Genomic DNA, 23,600 nt, shown 5'->3' with positions numbered 1-23,600 from the left:
GAGCATGCTCACAACCTGTGTCTTACTGCTCACACCTGCTCTTACTACTGTGTCTAATTTATAAATTAAATTTTATTATAGGTACGTATGTAAAGAAAAAAACCTAGTGTATGTAGGGTTCGATAATACCTGCCATTTCAGACATCTACTGGGCGTTTTTGAATGTATGTCCTGTGCTTAAAAGGAGGCTACTACTTTTTTGTGAGGAAATAAAAAAGACAGTTTTTAGATGTTTTGAGGTGGTCAGTTTTTACCCTGAAATGTTTGTTGTCCATTGGGACATGACAATTTGTGCACCTGTGAAATACTCTAATTGCTTTTTAAATTTAAGATTGCTGGGTTACAGCCCTGGTGGCAAATACTAGATTATGTTTTGATGAGCCAGACCTGGGCATTAAATCCTTTCTTGGGGTCTGTTTTCATTTGGTAATGAGTTCTTTTTTATTTTTATTTTTATCTTTTTTTTTTTTTTTTTTTTGAGACGGAGTCTCACTCTGTCACCCAGGCTGGAGTGCAGTGGCCGGACCTCAGCTCACTGCAAGCTCCGCCTCCCGGGTTCAGGCCATTCTCCTGCCTCAGCCTCCCGAGTAGCTGGGACTACAGGCGCCCGCCACCTCGCCCGGCTAATTTTTTTTTATTTTTTAGTAGAGACGGGGTTTCACCGGGTTAGCCAGGATGGTCTCGATCTCCTGACCTCGTGATCCACCCGTCTCGGCCTCCCAAAGTGCTGGGATTACAGGCTTGAGCCACCGCGCCCGGCCTATTTTTATCTTTTATTATTTTATTTTACAGGTTTCCACACAGCATTGATTGATTTTTTTGTTTTGTTTTTTTTGTTGTTGTTGTTGTTGTTTTTTGGTTCCTTAACTGTAAAAAGTTTTTATAAACTGGTACCTAACTCACCCAGCTCAGAGTTGATATTTCCTGGCTTATGTGTCCCTTTTTTTTTTCTTTTTTGTTTCTTCAGAAGTCATACTTAGCTCTGCACTGAATCAAACCTTAGTGAAAGATAACAGAGTGTTGTAGAAAGGAGGTATAGAGGCCGGGCATGGTGGCTCACGCCTGTAATTCCAGCACTTTGGGAGGCCGGGGAAGGTGGATCATCTGAGGTCAGGAGTTTGAAACCAGCCTGGCCAATACAGTGAAACTCCATCTCTACTAAAAATACAAAAACTTAGCCAGGCATGGTGGTGTGGTGGAGTGTGCCTGTAATCCCAGCTACTCGGGAGGCTGAGGCAGGAGAATTGCTTGAACCTGGAAGGAGGAGGTTGCAGTGAGCTGAGAACAGGCCATTGCATTCCAGCCTAGGCAACAAGAGTGAAACTCCGTCTCAAAAAAAAAAAAAAAAGAAAGGAGGTATACATAGTCATCATACTTAGATCAACCAAATCAGCACACTGTTACAGAAATTAACATTCAGGTTGCAGAGTTTCTTGGTCGTGAAACATCTTAGCTTAGGGTGCATATCAGAGTCACTTCTGGAGCTTTTGCAAAGTGTAAGTGTCCTACTGGATAAAATCTTTGGGGCTGGAGACTCCAAGCCTGTACTTTTTTTTTTTTTTTTTTTTTTTTGAGACGGAGTCTCGCTCTAATGCCAGGCTGGAGTGCAGTGGCGCAATCTTGGCTCACTGCAACTTCTGCCTCCTGGTTTCAAGCGATTCTCCTGCCTCAGCCTCCCAAGTAGCTGGGATTACAGGCACACTCCACTACACCCAGCTAATTTTTGTATTTTTAGTAGAGACAGGATTTCACCATGTTGGCCAGGATGGTTTTGATCTCCTGACCTCGTGATCCACCCACCTCAGCCTCCCAAAGTGCTGGGATTACAGGCGTGAGCCACTGCACCCCGCTTATTTTTTTAATTTTTATTTTTTAAGTTCAACAGGTACGTGTAATGTTCCTCTTAGTTAAAAATCACTGTCATGTGAAAAGGACTCTTCTTTTTCATTGCTCAGTCTACAGGATGCTTATGTTGGGGTCAAGCATTTTGGAATTCAACTATAATGAACCTGATTTCTCATTATGACCTTAATTAGGATAATTAATTATTGAATTTCTGACAGCCTTTAACATATCCATATCTATGTTACTAATTCAGTTTTAAATTATTGTTTCAGAATTTTTAAGGCAAATTTAAGGAAAATTCTTATGAGTAGATGTATTTGCCACATATAGGCTATTTGTGCTTTTTTTCTATGTAGATTAGAAAGGGGCAGGAGACAGATTTGGATAATTAAAATTTATAGCTAATCCAAAACCAGTCTCTTTTCTCATTGGTTTGTAAATGTATTTCTGTGCTTATATTGGGTAATAGGTGTTCCTAATTTTCTGGAAATTCATGACATTCGAAAATAAAATAATGTAGCAATACAAAAAAGACTTTATTCCTGAGTCTGCTTCTGGATGCATTCAAAGTAAACATGCTGTTTTCGGAAGAGGAAATATTGCGTCACAGAAATAGAGCAAGTCCCTTATTTCTTAGTTCTTTGTTGTTGATTTTTTTTTTAAATAAATACAATTTCTTTGAAATCAAAAAGAGCATTAATGTTTTGGGGTATAAAGTATTTCCTTGCTGAGATTTTAAGTCTTATGCCTGAAGAAGAGTAATTAGAATGCTAATTGTTATCAGAGATGAACACATACCTAATTGTGCAGCAAACACATACGTTTTTTAAAAAAACCTTTAGGTTTAGGGATACATGTTGCAGGTTTATTAGATGGATAAATTGTGTGTCACATGGGTTTGGTGTGCAGATTATTTCCTCATCCAGGTAATAAGCATAGCAAACTCATACTAGAAAACATTGTGGTATGTCATACTTTAGCCAAAATAATAATTACATAACCTTAAATTCTCATAAAATTTAAATAATAAATACTTTAATATAAAAATTTAGAAGTTTAAGTATGGTTTTTAGTACTGGTACATGCATTACCTATGTTCTCAGAATTTGTATTAATCTGTACTTTAGATGGATTTTTTTTAGTATCTCAAATTCATATACCACTGTGAGTAGGAGGAGAAAAAATTGGCAAATGTGGGGAAAAACTCATCATACAAAGTGACTACACATTTATATACACCATATTAGACTAGATCTTAATTTCATCACTATGCAGATTCTTAAACATCTGGTAGAGTGTCTGTTTTAAATAAAATATGCCATAAGGCATTTTTCATTTTGCTTGTACATATGTGCTTGGATTGAGAATGTAGGGATTTGAAATCAAACAAGCTGATTGCTTATTACAATTTCAGAAAGAGACTGAGAAATTCTTTCATTTTTGTTGGCTTCTAGTATCTCTCCTGTCCTTTCCCATCTCTTACAAGGATTAGGTTCTAAAGTCAAGATGTGAGGCACTCAGTCAGAAGTTACCTGCAGAATTTCTTAGGATGATTTCTTGAAGATTGACATACAGGCTCCATGAATTGAACACAATCAGTTTTTTCTTTAGCATTGAGACAAGCCATTATTTCTTCAGCTGAGGTCCCCACATAAGAGCTGACTTGTGTGAGAGCTAGACTATATTAATGAAAAATATGTATTTGTGAATACTAGAATCACCCTAAGCCTAGTAAAATGCTTATGTTATGAGAGGCACATGGGAGTGGAAACCAGATTTAAGGAATTAGCCAATTGGCTGGGCATGGTGGTTTACACCTGTAATCCCAGCACTTCAAGAGGCCAAGGTGGGAGGATCGCTTGAGCTCAGAAGTTCAAAACCAGCCTGAGAAACATAGGGAGGCCCCGTCTGTACAAAAAACTAAAAAATTAACTGGGTGGGGTGATACGCGCCTGTGGTCCCAGCTACTTGGGAGGCTGAGGCGGGAGGATCACTTGAGCCTAGGAGGTTGAGGCTGCAGTGAACCATGATCACGCCACTGCACTCCAGCCTGGGCAAGAGCAAGACCCCCCCCCCACCCCCCCCCCCAAAAAAAAAAAAAAAAGCCAGTTCAAATCTCCTATCTCTGGCTTCCTCCAGTGCATACACTCATGCAGAACAGCTATGAGGCCCAAACCATTCAAATTGGTTTTTGTTCCTTCCTTTCTTTTTTTGCCAGTTACATATAGTTGATTTTATAATGTTAAATATTATCCATTTAGTATACAAAGGTATTTTATGACAATAGAGCAGATCTTAGGATCCAGATTCTCTATGTAGTGGAAGCTTTGAGTCCATGGAATGAATATAGCTTAACGTAATGATTATTATAGTATTTACATTTCAGTCCCAACCTTCATGTTCCTCACAGTGCCCACAAATTCCTTCCCTTTATTTCTGTATGGTAACCTCAGATCTTACCCTTGAATTGAACAGAACTATCATGTAGGCAGAGCTGTTCTCCTCTTACCAACATAAATATTTCTAAGCCTAGTTTCGCTTTCTTAGGCCCATTGCCTTTTGGTAGGTCCTTTGAGGTATACCTTTCACCTTCTAGCCTTTTCTCACTTTCACCTTTAGATTCTATCTAAACTATGCCCTTTTTTTTTTTAAGAGACTGGGTCTCACTACGTTGCCCAGGTTGGACTTGAACTCCTGGGCTGAAGCAATTCTCCCACCTCTGCCTTCTGAGTAACTGGAACTATAGGCCTGCACTACTGAACCTAGCTTAAACCATGCTTGGTTTTTTCTCTTTTTTTGAGACGGAGCCGCTCTCTGTCGTCCCAGGCTAGAGTGCAGTGGTGCGATCTGGATTCACTGCAACCTCCCGGGTTCAAGTGATTCTCCTGCCGTAGCCACCCCAGTAGCTAGGATTACAAGCGTGTACCACCACACCTGGCTAATTTTTGTATTTTTTGTAGTGATGGGTTTCACCGTATTGGCCAGGCTGGCCTCGAACTCCTGGGTTCAAGTGATCCTCCCACCTCGGCCTCCCAAAGTGCTGAGATTACAGGTGTGAACCACTGCACCCAGCCTTTTTTTTTTTTATCCTGCTTTAATTTTTTGTTGTTGTTTTTATTTCTGAAATAACATTTTACATTTGTTGTTGGTCTTGCCTTAAGCAAATGGGATTATATTTAGTTATGCAGATTTAGGAAGGGCTCCTCCTTTGTTCTCAAATAAAAATAACCAGGAAAAAGCAGTCATTTTCATATGTTCTACCTTGGATATTCATTATAGTCTGGGTACAGCATTGTCTGTATCTTGAAAAACTGCTATACTGCCTTTGACGGTGAGTGTTTTTTGTTTTTTTTTTTGACAGTGAGACGTTTCACCCATAGTTCAAAATTGCTGTTACTGCCTAGAGATGACACTGCTGTGAATAGTGTACCTCATTTGAAGGCTTGGTGCTTTTAGGCACGGACTGGTGGCATCTCTTGGACAAGGCATTGCAGTTGCCCTGGAGGACTGGCCAAAGAGAAGTTTTCATGTTGAAAAGCTGAGTAAAAATAACTCTGGGTGTAGGCCAATATAGTATCACTCGGGAAAAAGAAAAGCACAATGCGCCTCTCCCTGGGAAGCAGTTTGGCCAGGGCAAAGCTCCCAGAAATGGAAATTTAAGCTTATTGATTTGGGAAACTCTTAGTATTTGCCCCTCAGCCTTTGTGAAATGGATCTTCTTTTTAAAGGGGGGAGGGGTAGGATAGAGGAGACTTAAAGACTTAAAATAATGTCCCCTCTGAACCATCGAATCACCTCCTCAGAACTAAGCAGGTAAGGCCAGGCGCGGTGGCTCACGCCTGTAATCCCAGCACTTTGGGAGGCCGAGGCAGGCGAATAACCTGAGGTCAGGAGTTCGAGACCAGCCTAGCTAACATGGTGAAATCCCATTTCTACTAAAAATACAACAAATTAACTGGTAGTAGTGGCACACACATGTAATCCCAGCTACTCTGGAGGCCTAGGCAGGAGAATTGCTTGAACCTGGGAGGCAAGGGTTACAGTGAGCTGAGATCACGCCATTGCACTCCAGCATGGGCAATAAGAGCGAAACTCTGTCTCAAAAAAAAAAAAAAAAAAGAACTAAGCAGGTAAATGTCCTCATGTCACAGAAGAAAAGATCGACTTGTTTAGAAACCAAGTTAGGTAGGGCTATCTGTAGTTCGTAGTAAATTACCAACCTGAAGTGGCATTCAGGCCAGAGAAAATTCTGGGAAGATAGTTGGAAAATAAAACCCCAATGACATTTTCATATTTAACTAAAATTTTCAGATCTCTCATTGTTCTTATTCCTTAGTCATATTTCACCCTCCTTCCTGTTTTACGTCTAATAACCTGAAGCAGAAAAGGGCCAGCCCAGTCCTACTTTAATCTCTTCCATTCCCCTGCCCCCATGCAGTATATTTCTTAGTTTTAAAAATTTATTTGTATTTTTTTTGTTTATTCAGTCTTGCTGAATTAAGCAGAAACCTCATAGAGGTGGGGTTTTTTTGTTTGTTTGTGTTTTGTTTTGTTTTGAAACAGAGTCTCGCTCTGTTGCCCAGGCTAAAGTGCAGTGGTGCGATCCTGCCTCTTGAGTTCAAGAGATTCTCCTGCCGCAGCCTCCCAAGTATTTGGGATGACAGGCATGCGCCACCACCTACACCCGGCTAATTTTTGTATTTTTGGTAGAGATGGGGTTTCACCATGTCGTCCAGGCTGGTCTCAAACTCCGGAACTCAAGTAACCCTCCTGCCTCAGTCCTCCAAAATGCTGGATTACAGGTGTGAGCCACCATGCCCACCCAAAGAATACTTTTAAAGAAAACTTAGATTTTATTGTGGTGCCACTATATACTGGGCATTCATTAGGAATATATATATTTGGCCGGGCGCGGTGGCTCCCAGCACTTTGGGAGGCCGAGACGGGCGGATCACGAGGTCAGGAGATCGAGACCATCCTGGTGAACACGGTGAAACCCCGTCTCTACTAAAAAAATACAAAAAATCAGCCGGGCGAGGTGGCGGGCGCTTGTAGTCCCAGCTACTCGGGAGGCTGAGGCAGGAGAATGGCGTAAACCCGGGAGGCGGAGCTTGCAGTGAGCTGAGATCCGGCCACTGCACTCCAGCCTGGGCGATAGAGCGAGACTCCGTCTCAAAAAAAAAAAAAAAAAAAAAAAAAAAAAAAAAAAACAAAAAAAGGATATATATATATATTTGTTAATCTTGTATTGATCTTATCTTAGGGATGGTTCCTTATAGTTGCATTTATCCTGCTTACGTGTTTCTGTATCTTTCAGAACCATTTCCAGAATTAATCAGGCTACCGAACAGTAAGTCCAATCTTAGTTTATCAACTCGCAGGATGATTCTGATTTTAAAAATTTTCACCAGGTTCCAGCAGTCCCTTATACTATATCAATTTCTTCTCTCTTTAACCCTTACTCTGGAAACCTTTTACTTGATAATGTTTGTCTGGCTCTTCCTTATTTAATTGGGAGTTTTAAACTTCTTGCTTTAATAATACAGCATTAGCTGATTTTAAAATTACCTCTCGGCTGGGCACGCTGGCTCACACCTGTAATCCCAGCACTTTGGGAGGCCGAGGCAGGTGGATCACCTGAGGTCAGGAGTTCAAGACCAGCCTGGTCAACATGGTGAAAATCTATCTCTACTTAAAAATACAAAAATTGGGTGGGTGTGGTGGTGCGTGCCTGTAGTCCCAGCTTCTCAGGAGTCTGAGGCAGGAGAATCACTTGAACCCGGGAATTGGAGGCTGCAGTGAGCCGAGATCATGCCACTGCATTCCAGCCTAGGCGACGGAGGGAGATTCTGTCTCAAACAAAACAAAACAAAATTCCCTGTGATTCAACAGATCCTATATGGGATGCTTTATAACAAAATTAATGTTTTTCTGGACTTACAGGTTGGAGGGCTGTCCTAGTCAAGCTGTTCAAGTTTATGGATTCTCATTTAGTTCATCCAACAAATAATTATTAAATAACTACCATGTGCTATGCGGTATGCTGGCACTTAGGATAAAGAGTTGAAGCCAGGCATGGTGACTCGCACCTGTAGTTCCAGCTACTTGGAAGGCTGAGTTGGGAGGTTCCTGTGAGCCCAGGAGTTCAAATCCAGCCTGGACAACATAGCAAGACCCCATCTTAAAAAAAACAGAAGTTGAATGAAATGAATGTGGTCTCTGCTCCGTGGAGTGTGTGTATGTATATGATACATAAATTTTAAAAAAATACATATATATATATATTTTTTTTTTTTAGACACTCTGTCACCCAGGCTGGAGTACAGTGGCACAATCTTGGCCCACTATAACCTCTGCCTCCTGGGCTCAAATGATCCTCCCAACTCAGCCTCCCAAGTATTTAGGACTACAGGCGCATGCCACCACACCTGGCCAGTTTTTGTATTTTTTTGTAGAGACAGGGTTTCACCATGTTGCCCAGGCTGGTTTTGAACCCCTGGGCTCAAGTGATCCACCCACCGTGGCCTTCCAAAGTGCTGGGATTACAAGTGTGAGCCATCATGCCGGGTTCCTGGAGTTTATATTCTAATGGGGGAGACAGATAAATTGGTTATTATAACAAACTTTGATGAGTAATGATAACATAGGGTATTGTGGGTACACATAGCAGTGGTGGCCAGAGTATAGTGTAGGATCAAGGAAGATCTCTGATCAAAAGAGGTGACAGAGATCTCTAACCTCTCTGATAGTTAAATAGAGACCCAAAGGGATAAGCTAGAATTAGACAGGTGATAGACAGAGGGCAAAAGGCTTGTGCCAGGTGAGAGAATAGCATAGTCAAAGGTTCAGTGGTAAGACTAATCTTGGGGCATGAGAAGAACTGGAAGAAGTTCACTATGACTAGAGGAGGAGGAATACAATGGTAAGATGAGGCTGGAGTGCTATGGGGTCAGATAGTAGAAGGCCTTAAAAGCCTTGTTAAAGGATTTGGATTTCATCCTAACAGCTGCAGAAAAGTGTTGTTAGACTTTTTAGTAGATTACAGTGATTGATTTTTGAGTTTTTAAAGAATTACTTTTTATGTCATCTGCAGAGGGGATTGGAGAGCAAGATTGGAGGCAGTTAAGAACCTGTTAGCATAGTTAGCATAGACCTATTAAGATTGGCAGACAGCTGGACCAGAATAGTATTAATAGGAAAGGAGCAAAGTGGGTAGATTTGAGAGAATAGAAGTTCAATTGATAGCATCTTGGTAATTGATACCATGTTGGGAAGAGATTGAAGGAAGTCAAGAGTCATGTCCAGATTTTGGACATGAACCAAGTTGTTCATGGAACCACTTACTGATAGGAGGGAACACTGAAGAGGGACAAGTTTGCAGGGAATGATAATGAGTTTAACTTTGGACATGTTTTGAGGTGCTTGCGCTGCCTGTGCTGGGGATAATAATGGTAAGCAAAATAGATTTGATCCTGCTCTTTCTAGGGCATATGGTTTAGTAGGGGAGATAAAATGGAATCAAACAATCATATGCACATCTATCATTATACACTATTAAAATTATAAAAGTGAAAGTTACAGGGTGCTGAGAGCCTATAATTAGGAACTGACCCATTCTTTGGGGGCGAGGGGAGCTGGGTCAGGGAAAATATCCATTAAGAAGTTTGAGTAAATATCTGAAGAATGAATGGTAGTTAATTTGGAAGAGGGAGTTGAATGAATGAACAACCAAGTAGAAATGTCTCTTGAGGACTGGATATGTGAGAGAGAACTGGAAATCTAAAGATTTAAGAGTTATTAATGTGAACACATAAATGGTAATTGATGCCACAGAGGTGAGTGCACTTACCCAGGAAGAATGTGTCTGTGTTGAATGAAGGGGGCTCAGTATGGGTCGCTGAGGAACGCTAAGAAGGTAGCTACCTTCGATGGCATATTAGGAACTGCTTCCTTGTGTCCCAGAGAGAATACAAAACCCACAACTGCGAGCATATGTCTATACAGACATTTTAAAATCCACTGAAAGAGGTTATAGCATTTGCTTGGTTTTGTAGTTAGAATTGGTTTCATTGGATTGAGGCACACTTTAAGGAAAAGTTCCTTTCTCATGCCACTTATGAACATTGAAAGCATTGCTTTTTATTGTAACCACTTGCCATATTTTCCCTGCCTGGCATCATTACTCTCAACTTTTTTAGTTTTCCTTTTTTCTTTTTTGACCTAATTTTCAGTTACTTAAACTCTCAACTTCTAATAGTATTAAAATGAAAGCATAGACATTGTAATCAGGCCTATGTTTGAATCCCAGCACTGACTGCCATTTAATATATATAGGATCTTCTGCAAATTACCTCTCCGTATCTCATTTTCCTTAGATTTTATCTGGTTTTAATTTAAAAGATCTAAAAGTACACTGTAAATGCACAGTATATGGAGGTTATAGTATGATAGTTATAGGTCAGCAACAAATGTTTGTTCTATTTTCCTTTCTCCTTGCAGCCTCTCTTGTTTTTCCAGGCAGGTGAGTAGTTTCATCTGTGATCATTTATGCTGTGTACCACCTCCTCATGGCAGTATGTTACAGCAGCTTTTCTGCCAGAGCAAAAGGAGTCTTGCATTTTTGTGGTGAAAGTCCTTTCTGGAGAAGCAGTACAGGAAGGTTTCTGGGTTGCTGTAACCAGGATTTTTCAACAACAACACTATTGACATTTGGGGCTAGGGTAATTCTTTGTTGTTGGGGTTGTCCAGTTTATTGTAGGATGTTTCACAGCATCCATATCTTTACCGTATTCGCTCCAAGGTAAGACAACCAAAAATGTCCCCAGACACTGTCACATATCCCCTGGAGGGCAAAGTTTTTGAGCACTATTTGCTAAAATATTATTGTTGTGGATGCTATTTACATGACTGTGTGTTCAGTTTATGAAAATGCAGAGTTGTACATATATGAGATAGGTAGTTTTCTGTTGTGAATGTTGTTTCCATAGAAGTTAGAAAAACAAAGGCAATTAGCCAGGCTCCCTAACCTGTCTCAGTTTTTATTCTCCCCAAATCTCTATTTTTCTTTTTATTTTTTTATTCACATTTTCTTAAATTTTTGGCTAATATTTTTCCCCCACGCGTTCTGGTATTCTCCCCAAATCTCTAAAAGGTGAGGTGAAATTAAGGGAGAAAAGAGTTCACGATAGAATGGGAAGACAGCAAAAAGTAGCCTGACTGACTTCCAAATGTCTCTTCATTTCCTAGCTGTTAGGATATGGAATTCAACCAAGGGAAATTTCTATTACAAGATTTCAGAAATAAGCTCTGGGTACAGGACAGAATTAAATTATCAGCCGAAGAGATTCTTTTTTGTTTGTTTGTTTTTTTCTTGAGACAGAGTCTCGCTCTGTTGCCCAGGCTGGAGTGCAGTGGCCGATCTCAGCTCACTGCAAGCTCCTCCTCCCGGGTTCACGCCATTCCCCTGCCTCAGCCTCCCGAGTAGCTGGGACTATAGGCGCCCGCCACCTCGCCCGGCTATTTTTTTTTTGTATTTTTATAGTAGAGACAGGGTTTCACCATGTTAGCCAGGATGGTCTCGATCTCCTGACCTCGTGATCCGCCTGTCTCGGCCTCCCAAAGTGCTGGGATTACAGGCTTGAGCCACCGCGCCCGGCCGAAGAGATTCTTTTATCATCTTTCTTCCCACCTTCTCTGCTATACTATGACAGCAAAGGAGAGGCTCACCTGATTTTGGTCGCTTCAGCTGCTATCTTTACCTGATGGCCACTGAAGTTATTTCTGAAAGGGTTTGCTTTTACTTTTAATGTAAAATCTTTCCGTTCTTCTTTACTTTGTAAAGGTGGGTAGAAAGTCGTTCCATATTAGATAATGTTGGCTACTCCCAGAGAAGTCCTTGGATAGCACTCAAGCTGGAAGCAACAGGTTAAGTAACCCACGTCCATGTCTTGAGAGGAGTCCAAGAAAAGATCCCTTTTTGAAGTTTGAAAGATCCTGTAAAGAGAAGGCAGACCTTGGGCCAAGCAGCCTTTGAGATGGTAACCAGCTCATAAACAAGAGCTGGCATGTGCCAACAAAGTCTCTCATCCTGGCTCCAGAGTTGGCAGAGGAGAGAAATTTGTGGAAGCCTCTGTAAATGGAGGCTTGTTCTTGGCTTTGGCTTTTGTGTGGCTGAAAATGCAGTAGGGAGAGAGCTTGGACTTGATCTCTGGGGTGTAGGCATTTCCCTGAGAGGAGGATTTTTTTTTTCCTTTCCTTATTTTTTCCTCCCTGTCCTTCCCTTAGTGTTAACATTTCAAGGTACAGGAAATGATTGGATACTGAGTGTTTTACAACTCTTTTAAGACAGCCTATTAATATTCTGCTGCCAAGACGACAGCCAGGAGAAATTTAGGTAGAAGCAAGGCTTATAACCTTTATGAAAATACCTTAAGCAGGGAACTCTCAATTTATTTTGAAGTGTTTGAGTTTTACTAAAAGCCCATCATTGCCAGTGTGGTTTTTTAAAATGGACAGCCCTAATGGCTAAGGAGACCAGTAAGACCTGGAGTTGGCAGCAGAGTGAGCCATCTGAGGAAAATGGGAAGAGGAGTATTGGTGTGGGAAAGAGGTGCAACTGTGCCACTGGATCCCTGTCCCTTCATTATTCTTTACTGGCCCTGGCAGCTGTCAAAGTTTGCTTAATAGAGTTGTGGGCTGGAGATTGTTTCTTGATCTCCGTATAGGAGTACCAAGCTCCAGCTGTGTTATCTAGGCTCTAGGGCCCTGGCACTTGGCTAACTAATGCTGAGGCATCTGGTGATTTGAGACAAAAGCCTATTTTGTCAGAGAGAAGATTGGGCAAAGTGCAAGCATTGTTATCTCTAATGCACCCAGGGCAAACTGTCTACTTGGCAAGTGAGAATGCCTTCATCTTGTGAGTTTACAGCAACCTGTCCACTTGGTTTTATGTTTCTTTGAGATTATTTTCTACTACCGAGGTTTCAGCATTCTGGCATTGAAATCTATAAGTGCTTTATTGTAAAGAATTTGGAAAATGCAGAAAAGTAAAAGGAAGAACATAAAAATTGTACTTCATTCTACCAGATTCTTAAGAGAAGAATTTCTTTAATGTTGTGGAACTGGCTGAGATTATTGGTTCAGGACTGGCTTGGGCATGATCTATACCTCATGTATCTCAACCTTGTCCCTTTAAGCATCCTTAATTTTTCCATTAGAGATCTGACCTGGTTTGGCCCTGCTTTGCTAGATTTTCTTACAGTTGATGTGATCTCACCCTGGACTATGAAACTTATCTTCTGTGTTTAGCTTTTTATAACTTGTCTCAAACCAATTTTTTATCTTCATTTGTGATTGTCTTCAGAAGTCTGGGTGTTTGTTTTTTTAAACTGATGGTGGTGAGTATGTAGGAGGAGAGTAGTTTTACAATTTTTAAAGACTTAATGTTGACCTGCTTTCTTCTCTTTGGAAAGAGGTGTCTGTGATGTCAGTTAACATAATTTACTTTTGTTGATAAGCTTGCTCAATACCTAAGCTTATGAGATTTCTAGTTGTATAAAAGGAAAGGGCTGTCTTTCATGTTTTCTTTTCCTCTGCTGGAGTAATATTTGAGTTAAGGAAGTTGCACAAAAACAAACCCATCTTTTTTCTGTGTAATTTTCTATATGGATTTCTATGTTGAACAGCCTAGACCTTTTGTCTGTTCGATGTTTACATAGATGTTTAGATTTAACTTTTAATACATTTGTGGTTAAAAAAAAAAAAAAGGAAATTTTGGTGCAATAGAGAAATGTATTTTGGATTTATTTCTTGTTCCTTTTAAATGTTAAAATGAGGCAGGAATACAGTACTTTCAGCCTGTTGTCTAAGAGTACTCTTTGACATTTATAATATCAGGTATAGGCATTTCCAAAAGAAATCTTCTTTAACATACCATACCCTTAATGATCTTTTGACAGGACAGAAATGGGGAGAAATGTTAGCAGGGTATATTTTAATTTATATTCTCTAAAAGTATACATTCTATACTATGACAAATTATTATAGATTTTATTTTCTTCTGTGTTTAGCTTTTTATAACTTAAACCAATTTTTTATCTTCATTTGTGATTGTCTTCAGAAGTCTGGGTGTTTGGTTTTTTTAAACTGATGGTGGTGAGTATGAAGGGGGAGAGTAGTTTTGCAATTTTTAAAGACTTAATGTTGATCTGCTCAAAACTTACCTCAAAAATTGGTTTGAGATAAGTTATAAAAAGCTAAACACTCCTTGCATAACTGGAGAGAAAGAGCTTCCAATTAAAGTAATTATGCTAGCAGCTCTGAGACTGCTCTTTGGAACTGTTGTCAGCACTTTGGTTTGAAGAAATCAGATCAGAATTGACTGCCTAATAGTAGGCTTTTACCAAGAGCCTGACATAAGAATTTCAGGAAATCTGGGAAAATCTTTGAAAATCTTCTATATTATAGGCTGGGCACAGTAGCTCAAATCTGTAATCCCAGCACTTTGGGAGGCTGAGGCAGGAGGATCACTTAAAGTGAGGAGTTTGAAACCAGCCTGGCCAACATGGTGAAACCCTGTCTCTAAAAATATAAAATTAGCCAGGTGTGGTGATGCACACTTGTAATCCCAGCTACTTGGGAGACTGAGGTGAGAGGATCGCTTGAACCTGGGAGGCAGAGATTGAAGTGAGCAGAGATCACGCCATTGCACTCTAGCCTGGACAACAGAGCGAGACTCCATCTCAAAAAAAAAAAAAAAAGAAAATCTTCTATGTTATAAACTTAAATTTCATGTGAATGGAAGATTGAGAAATGATGGCTGATGGCCTAAGCTGTGGGTAGAATTTCAGCTTTTTGCATGTTTATCAGATGGCTTGAATGTTCCTGCCTTTTCCTGGTTATTATTTTAAAAAGTAGTGTTTCCAGAACCCATTTAACAACTGATAACTGGAAAATTTTTTGTGAGAGGTTAGCTAGACAGGTTATATGGTTTTTTTTTTGTTTTTGTTTTTCCCTCATACAGTTTTTTTTAAAAATTGAGAAATCGTGTTTTCTTTTTTTTTTTTCAGTATACAATTCAGTGGTTTGTACTGTATTCACAAACTGTGTAACCATCACATCACAAATTCCAGAATATTTTCATTTCCTCAAAAAGAAATTCTGTACCCATCAGTAGTCACCCTCATTCTTCATTTTCCTCAGCCCCTGGCAGTCTACTTCTGTCTCTCTAGAAATTTCATGTAAGTGGAGTCATATAATCTGTGGCCTTTGGCCGGGCACAATGGGTCACGCCTGTAATCCCAGCACTTTGGGAGGCTGAGGTGGGCAGATCATGAAGTCAGGAGTTCGAGACCAGCCTGACCAACATGGTGAAACCCTGTCTCTACTAAAAATACAAAAATTAGCCGGGCATGGTGACACTTGCCTATAGTCCCAGCTACTTGGGAGGCTGAGGCAGGAGAATTGCTTGAACCCGGGAGGTGGAGGTTGCAATGAGGCAAGATTGCGTCATTGCACTCCAGACTGGGCGACAGAGCGAGACTCCATCTCAAAAAAAAAAAAAAAAAAGTGGCCTTTTGTGTCTGACTCCTTTCACTTAGCATAATTCATTTTGTAGCATGTATCAGCAGTACTCCATTCCTCTTTATGGTTGAATAATATTCCATTATGTAGATATACCACATTTGTTTATCCATTCATCAGGTGATGGATATTTGGTTTTTTCCCTTATTTTGACTGTTATGGATAGTGCTGCTATGAACATTCATACACAAGTTTTTGTGTGGACATATGTCTTCAGTTTTTTTCATTATATACCTAGGGATAGAATTGCTGGGTTATATAGTAACTCTTTGTTTAACTTTGTTTGGAGCTGGCAAACTGTTTGCCAGAATGTAAATGGCTGTGCCATTTTACATTCCCACTAGCAATGTACAAGGATTCCAATTTCCCCATACTTTCAACAATACTTGTTATTGTTCATTTGTTTAATAGCCATCCTGGTGGGTGTAAAGTGGTATCTCATTGTGGTTTTGACTTGCATTTCTTTAATAACTAATGATTCAGAGCATCTTTTCATGTGCTTATGTGCTTGTATATCTCCTTTGAAGATACCTGATTCTTTGTCAATATTTTAATTAGGTTGTCTTTGTAAGAATATATTCTGGATATTAGTGTCTTCTAAGATTTTTATGGTTATAGCTCTCACATTTAGGTCTTTGATCCATTTTGAGTTATTTTTTCTATATGGTGTGAAGTAGAGATCCAGCTTCATTCTTTTACATGTAGATATGCAGTTTTCCTAGCACCAGTTATTGAAAAGACTATTCTTACCCTGCATTGGATTTTCTTGACATCCTTGTTGAAAATTAATTGACCATAAATGTATAGGCTTTTGTCTAGACGCTTAGTTTTGTTTCATTGATCAACATGTCTATCCGTATGGCAGTATTATAATCTTGGTTACTTATCTTTGTAGTAAGTGTTGAGAATTGTGAGTCTTTCAACTTTATTCTTCTTTTTGAGATTGTTTTGGCTATTCTGAGTCCTTTGTATTTCCATATGAATTTTAGGATCAGCTTGTCAATTTCTGCAAGAAGCAGGCTGGAATTTTGATGGAGATTGTATTGAATCTGTCAGTTTGGAGAGTTCTGCAACTTAACAATATAAAATCTTCCAATCCATGAACATGAGATGTCTTTCCATTTATTTAGAACTTCTTTAATTTCCATCAATGATGTTTTGTAGTTTTAGTGTATAAATCTTGCACTTTTTTTTTTTTTTTTTGAGACAGAGTCTTACTCTGTCCCCCAGGCAGGGGTACAGTGGCACAATCTTGGCTTGGCTCACTGCAACCTTCACCCACCAGTTTCAAGCAATTCTCCTGTTTCAGCCTCCCGAATAACTGGGACTACAGGTGCGCACCACTACGCCCAGCTAATTTTTTGTATTTTTAGTAGAGATCGGGTTTCACCATGTTGGCCCAGGCTGGTTTCGAACTCCTGGCCTCAAGTGATCCGCCTGCCTTGGCCTCCCAAAGTGCAGGGATTACAAGCATGAGCTACCGTGCTCAACCCTGTTTTTTCTTTTCTTTTTTTTTTTTTTTAAGCCAGTCACATTTAGGGGTTGTATACCAAAATCTTGCACTTCTTTTGTTAAATTTATTCCTCAGGATTTTATTTTTTTAGTTATTATTATAAATGGAATTGTTTTCTCAATTTCATATTTGGATTATTCATTCCTAGAGTACAGAAATACTATTGTTTTGTCTATACTGATCTTGTATCTTACAACCTTGTGTAATTCATTTGTTGACTCTGATATGATTTTTGTGCATTCCTTAGGGTTTTCTATATATGAGATCATGTTATCTGCAAATTGAGATCATTTTACTTCTTACTTACAATCTCGATGTCTTTTTTCTTTATTTCTTGCCTAATTTTTCTAACTATAACCTCCAGTACAATGTTGAATAGAAGTGGCAAGAGCAGATATCCTTAACTTCTTCACTGATTTTAAGGAGTAACTTTCAGTCTTAATTATTAAATATGATGTTAATTAACTGTGGACTTTTTTATAGATGACTTTTATCAATATGGGATTTTTTTTTTTTTTCTTAGAGATGGGGTCTTGCCCTGTCATTCACAGCCTACTGCAGTGGCATAATCACAGTCCACTGCAGCCTTGACCTCCCAGGCTCAAGCAATCCTCCTACCTCAGCCTTGCAAGTAGCTGGGACTACAGACACATGCCACCACATGTGGCTATTTTTGTTTTGTTTTGTTTTTGTAGACACAGGGTTTCACTATGTTGCCAGTCTAGTCTCAAACTCTTGGGCTCAAATGATCTTCCCACCTCGGCAATCCCAAAGTGCTGGGCTTACAGGCATAAGGCACCATACCCAGCCCAATATGAGATTTTGAAGGGAACATTTATACTGTAGTTTGAGATTTTAAAGTATGTTGATATTTTTCAGAACAAGTTAATTATTGAGGGACAAGTGAGGAAGGAGGCTTGGAGAAACCTCTGGAATGTAAAGTACACAAGATTGAGAGCACCTAGTTTCTAGTGTCCATCCCCCTACTTAAGCTGAGTAACATTGGAAATTCTGTTTAATTCTTTGTGCTTCCTTCATTCATGCTTTCTGTTCATCACATATTTATTGATCATCTAGTTTACCAGGTATTTTGAGGATGCAGGGTTAAAAGACTAACGGCTGTCTGAGTTGTTGTCCTCAGATATCAGTTACACTCCATTCCCAACAGTTTTCTTTTTTTTCTGTAAAGATGGAGGTGTTGGGCATATGTTGATTTGTGGGGACATGTTACAGCCCTGCTTATTTTCAGAGTTCAGTATATTCTCAGTGTTAAGACGAGCCGTACACGTAAGATAGCATGAGTACTACCTATGTGTCAGTCTCTTACCCAATTATTATTTCAAACTACTGTAGGTATAGCAGTGACTCCCAAATATCCATTCCCTGCCCTGACATCTTTCCTAAATTTGACCATGATTTCCAGTTGCCTGACAGATTTCCTTGCTTACTTGTCCCAAATGTACTTCAAATTCACAAAGTTCAAAGAAAAGTCATACTTTGTCCCTAAAGTCCTCCTCTCTCCATCCCTTTCTCTAGTACTTTCTCAATTTTAGTAGTGGGAATACTTCTACCCAGTCACCCATACTAGAAACTTGTGAGTCATCCTTGATACCTTTCCCTCACTGCTCACATCTGGTACATCACAAAGGTTCTTTAAGAGATTATCTCCTGCTTGTCTCTTGTAACTTCCCCTCTTTATACTTGTTGCCACTTCCTTTGTTCAGACCCTCATCATTTTTAACGTGGACCAAACTCTACTCTTACCCCCTTTCTTTCCCACTTGTCATTCAGGATCCAACTTAAATATCACTTTCTCTTTACAGCATATTCTTGTTAGCCAGTTCCTCAGACTTCCAAATGAAATTAAACACCTATTAATTTTATAGAAATATTGAATATTATATAGGGGTTAATAGCACAAATTATAGAATTATACAGGCCTGAGTTTGAATCCTGGCTCCACAGGGTGAGGCTCCTATCTCACTCTGTTGCCCAGGCTGGAGTGCGATGGCGTGATCTCGGTTCACTGCAACTCCGCCTCCTGGGTTCAAGCGATTCTGCTGCCTCAGCCTCCCGAGTAGCCGGGACTACAGGTGCTTACCACCATGCCCGGCTAATTTTTGAATTTTAGTAGAGACGGGGTTTCACCATATTAGCCAGGCTGGTCTTGAACTCCTGACCTCGTGATCCAGAATCCTGGCTCTTTTTTATTGGTGGGGGTTTTTTAAACAATTTTTATTATTACTATTTTTAATTTTTTATGGGTTTTTTAATTGTTTCTTTTTTTGTTGTTGTTCGTTTTTTTGTTTTTTTCACTGAGCACAGGGGACTTTATTGATGGTACATGACAAGGTAGGGCTCCCTAGGCCCCTCCCTCTCCAAGGGGTCTGCATGGAGACTGTGAGGAGGGGAGATTCAGTCTGGTAGGGGACTGATTGTGGCAGGGACTCCCCAGCAGTGAGTGCCTCTCTCTTCCTCTCATGCTCTCGCTGGGCTGGTGGTCCAGGGTTCTTACTCCTTGGAGGCAATGTGGGCCATGAGGTGCACCACCCTGTTGCTATAGCCAAATTCATCGTCATACCAGGAAATTAGCTTGACAAAGTGGTCGTTGAGGGCAATGGCAGCCCCAGCATCAAAGGTAGAAGAGTAGGTGTCGCTGTTGAAGTTGGAGGAGACCACCTGGTGCCCAGTGTAGCCCAGGATGTCCTTGAGGGGGCCCTCCGATGCCTACTTCACCACCTTCTTGATGTCATCATATTGGCAGGTTTTTCCAGACAACAAGTCAGGTCCACCACTGACGCATTGGCAGTGGGGACATGGAAGGCCATGCCAGTGAGCTTCTCGTTCACCTCAGGGATGACCTTACCTACATCCTTGGCAGTGCCAGTAGAGACAGGGATGATGTCCTGGAGAGCCTTGCAGCTGTCACGCGACAGTTTCCTGGAGGGGCCATTTACAGTCTTCTGGGTGGCAGTGATGGCGTGGACTGTGGTCATGAATCCTTCTATGATACCAAAGTTGTTGTGGATGACCTTGGCCAGGGGCGCTAAGCAGTTGGTGATGCAGGAGGCATTGCTGACGATCTTGAGGCTGTTGTCATACTTCTCATGGTTCGCGCACATCACAAACATGGGGGCGTCAAGAGAGGGGACAGACATGTTGACCCTTTTGGCTCCCCCCTGCAAGTGAGCCCCGGCCTTCTCCATGCTGGTGAAGACACCAGTGGACTCCACTATGTACTCAGTACCAGCATCGCCCCATGTGATTTTGGAGGGATCTCACTCCTGGAAGATGGTGATGGGATTTCTATTGATGACAAGAGTCCCGTTCTCAGCCTTGACAGTGCCATGGAATTTGCCATGTGTACAATCATACAGGAACATGTAGACCATGTAGTTGAGGTCAATGAAGGGGTCATTGATGGCAACAGTATCCACTTTACCAGACTTAAAAGCAGTCCTGGTGCACCAGGCACCCAGTACGACCAAATCCGTTGACTCCGACCTTCACCTTCCCCATGGTGTCACAGGGATGCACTGCCAATGCAAGAGAATATGCGGCTGTCTGCCGAACAGGAGGAGCAGAGACTTTTTTGAGATGGAGTTTCGCTCGTTACCCAGGCTGGAGTGCAATGGCACGATCTCGGCTCACCACAACCTTTGCCTCCTGGGTTTGAGTGATTCTCCTGCCTCAGCCTCCTGCGTAGCTGGGATTACATACATGCGCCACCACCCCTGGATAATTTTGTATTTTTGGTAGAGACAGGGTTTTTCCATGTTGGTCAGGCTGGACTTGAACTCCTGACCTCAGGTGATCTGCCCTCCTCGGCCTCCCAAAGTGCCAGGATTACAGGTGTGAGCCACCTGGCCTTGTTTTTTTTTTTACACTCTGTCACCCTGTCTGGACTGCAGTGGTGTGATCTCAGCTCACTGCAACCTCTGCCTCCCAGGTTCAAGTGGTTCTCCCACCTCAGCCTCCCGAGTAGCTGGGACTACAGATGCATGCCGCCGTGCCTGGCTAATTTTTGAATTTTTGGGTAGAGATGGTGTTTCATCATGTTGGCCAGGCTGGTCTCAAGCTCCTGACCTCAAGTGATATGCTTGCCTCTCAAAGTGCTGGGATTATAGGCATGAGCCATGGTGCTGGGCCTGAATCCTGGCTCCTAATAGCTGTATGGCCTTGAGCATATTACCTAGCCTCTGGGCCTCAGTTTCCTTTTATCTGTAAAGTAACACTGATAACTACTTTATAGAGAAGTGAAGATTAAGTGCAATTACAAAGGTTATAATTACACTATCATGGCTACAATATATTGAACATACATTATTTGCTAATCACTGTGCTAAGTATAATACTTGATACTTACATGTAAAGTAGTTAGGTCAATGCCTAATATTTAGTAGGTATTCAGTAAACAAAAGCTAGTATTTTCTGTGTGGTCTTCTTCCATTCTTAGCATCTTAAGGGCAAGAACCATGTCTTATCTTTGTGACTGACAGTATGGTAGATAACAATAAACAGTTGTTGAGTTTGAATTTATTTAATGGAATTTGAGTAACTGCCAAGAGGTCTTCTTTAGTATAATATTCCCTGCTAACTTGACTGCAATTCCTTTGGAATTGAAGGTTTTGAGTTTTCTACTAAAGTACACATACCTCTAGAGAGAAGTAATACTTTGAGCTATTATCAACAGTCATCTCATGGGAATCAGTTGTTTATCAGCTGTTTTCAAATCCGAGAAAGATCTTGCAGGATGAGACTTAGCTAGGAATGAAAGAAGAGGGGAAAAGAGACCTGAGCTCACAATATCATGTGGAACAAAATCACTCTTTTTTTTTTTTTTTTTTTTTGAGACGGAGTCTCGCTCTTTCGCCCAGGCTGGAGTGCAGTGTCCGGATCTCAGCTCACTGCAAGCTCCGCCTCCTGGGTTCACGCCATTCTCCTGCCGCAGCCTCCCGAGTAGCTGGGACTACAGGCGCCTGCCACCACGCCCGGCCAATTTTTTTTGTATTTTTAGTAGAGACGGGGTTTCACCATGTTAGCCAGGACGGTCTCGATCTCCTGACCTCGTGATCTGCCCACCTCGGCCTCCCAAAGTGCTGGGATTACAGGCGTGAGCCACCACGCCCGGCCCAAAATCACTCTTTCCTATTTGCCTCAGAATTACTCTTTTTCCTAATTTGTAATGTATATCATTCCACTTAACATACATATACTGCATTTAATAGCAATGGCTCTCCTGTGGGACCATGGAAGTAGATCAGCAGAAATGAGTTATTTCCATTACTTGAATTACTTAGGTTATTTAGCACTTTGTGATATTATGGGCATGATGGCAGATTCACTCTCTATGTAGTCAATAGCTTTATATTAAGTACTGAGAGAGGATATTCTAGACCTGGTCCCTAATTTTGGCCAGCTATTTTGGCCAAATGAATGTCAGTTATCAGCTGCCGTATGAACGGCCCAGAGGAATGCTGAATACAAGATGAGGTGATAAACGTAAAAACACTGAAAAGGCTACACAAATGCAAAGTGGATTATTCCAGACATCATCATCATCATCATCATTATTATTATTATTATTATTATTATTATTATTATTATTTGAGACAATCTTGCTCTGTCACCCAGGCTGCAGTTCAGTGGCGACAATCATGGCTCACTGCAACCTCTGCCCCCTGGGTTCAAGTGATCCTTCTACCTCAGCCTCCCAAGTAGCTGGGACTACAGATGTGAGCCACCATGCCCAGCTACTTTTTTCTATTTTTTTGTAGAGATGGGGTCTCCCTGTGTTGCCCAGGCTGGTCTTAAACTCCTGAGCTCAAGAGCCTCCCACCTCAGCCTCCCAAAGTGCTGGGATTACAAATGTGAGCCATTGTTCCCAGCCTTATTTCAGACTTTAACACATGACCTTGGAAAACTCAATGTTGTGGGCCTCTGTTTCCTTATCTCTAAAATGAAAGACTTGGGAAAAAATTACTTCCAACACCATTGTCAACTCTAACATTTTGAGAAATTCCATCCTCTCTCTTTCTTACTTATGTCCCTTGCTTCCATATAGTCTCTTCTTAGCACAGCAGCCAAAATAATTCTTTGAAACTTTGCTCAGAACCCTCCATTGGCTCTTAATTTCATTCAGAGAAAAAGTCAGTGATCCACATGATCTGTGCTTCTCTCTGCCATACCTCTGTGGCCTTATCTCCTATTTCTCCCTACTCTCATGCCCCTCCAGCCGTACTGATTCTGCTGTTCCTTGAAATGCAGCTCCTCTTGCCTTGGGTCTCTTACATCAAAGGTTCTGGCTACTAGAATTCTTTTTTCACAGTTAGGTACGTAGCATGGCCAACTCCCTCATTTCTCTCAAGTATTCATTCAAATGTCAACCTATTTGAAATTGGCAACCACCTCTGTACCCTCCTTTTATCCTGTCCCATTATTTTTTCTCGAAGCACTAATCTTCTTAGTTTACTATTTGTATACTTTATTATGCTTATTGTTTATTATCTGTCTGCTAGAATGTAAGCTCTACCAGGGCAGAAATTTTGTTTTGTTTTGTTTTGCTTTGTGAATCTTTGTTTCCCAAGCACCTATAATAGTACCTGACCCAATAAATATTTATTAAACATATGAATGAACTGTGCAAAATGGTAATACTAAT

General features: G+C 40.8%; 1 protein-coding gene and 1 pseudogene across 3 annotated transcripts in view; one reads left to right on the top strand and one right to left on the bottom strand.

The window, feature by feature from the left end:
• ZNF609 (zinc finger protein 609) overlaps positions 1-23,600 on the top strand; it is a 238,610-nt gene that overhangs the window by 52,485 nt on the left and 162,525 nt on the right. The gene's annotated exons all lie outside the window — the stretch shown is intronic.
• LOC104655926 lies at positions 19,451-20,458 on the bottom strand (annotated as a pseudogene).

The sequence above is a fragment of the Rhinopithecus roxellana genome, chromosome 5 (genome assembly GCF_007565055.1).
Source record: "Rhinopithecus roxellana isolate Shanxi Qingling chromosome 5, ASM756505v1, whole genome shotgun sequence".
NCBI lineage: Eukaryota > Metazoa > Chordata > Mammalia > Primates > Cercopithecidae > Rhinopithecus > Rhinopithecus roxellana.
Note: the sequence above shows the minus strand (reverse complement) of the source record. Positions and strands in the feature narration are given on the sequence as shown.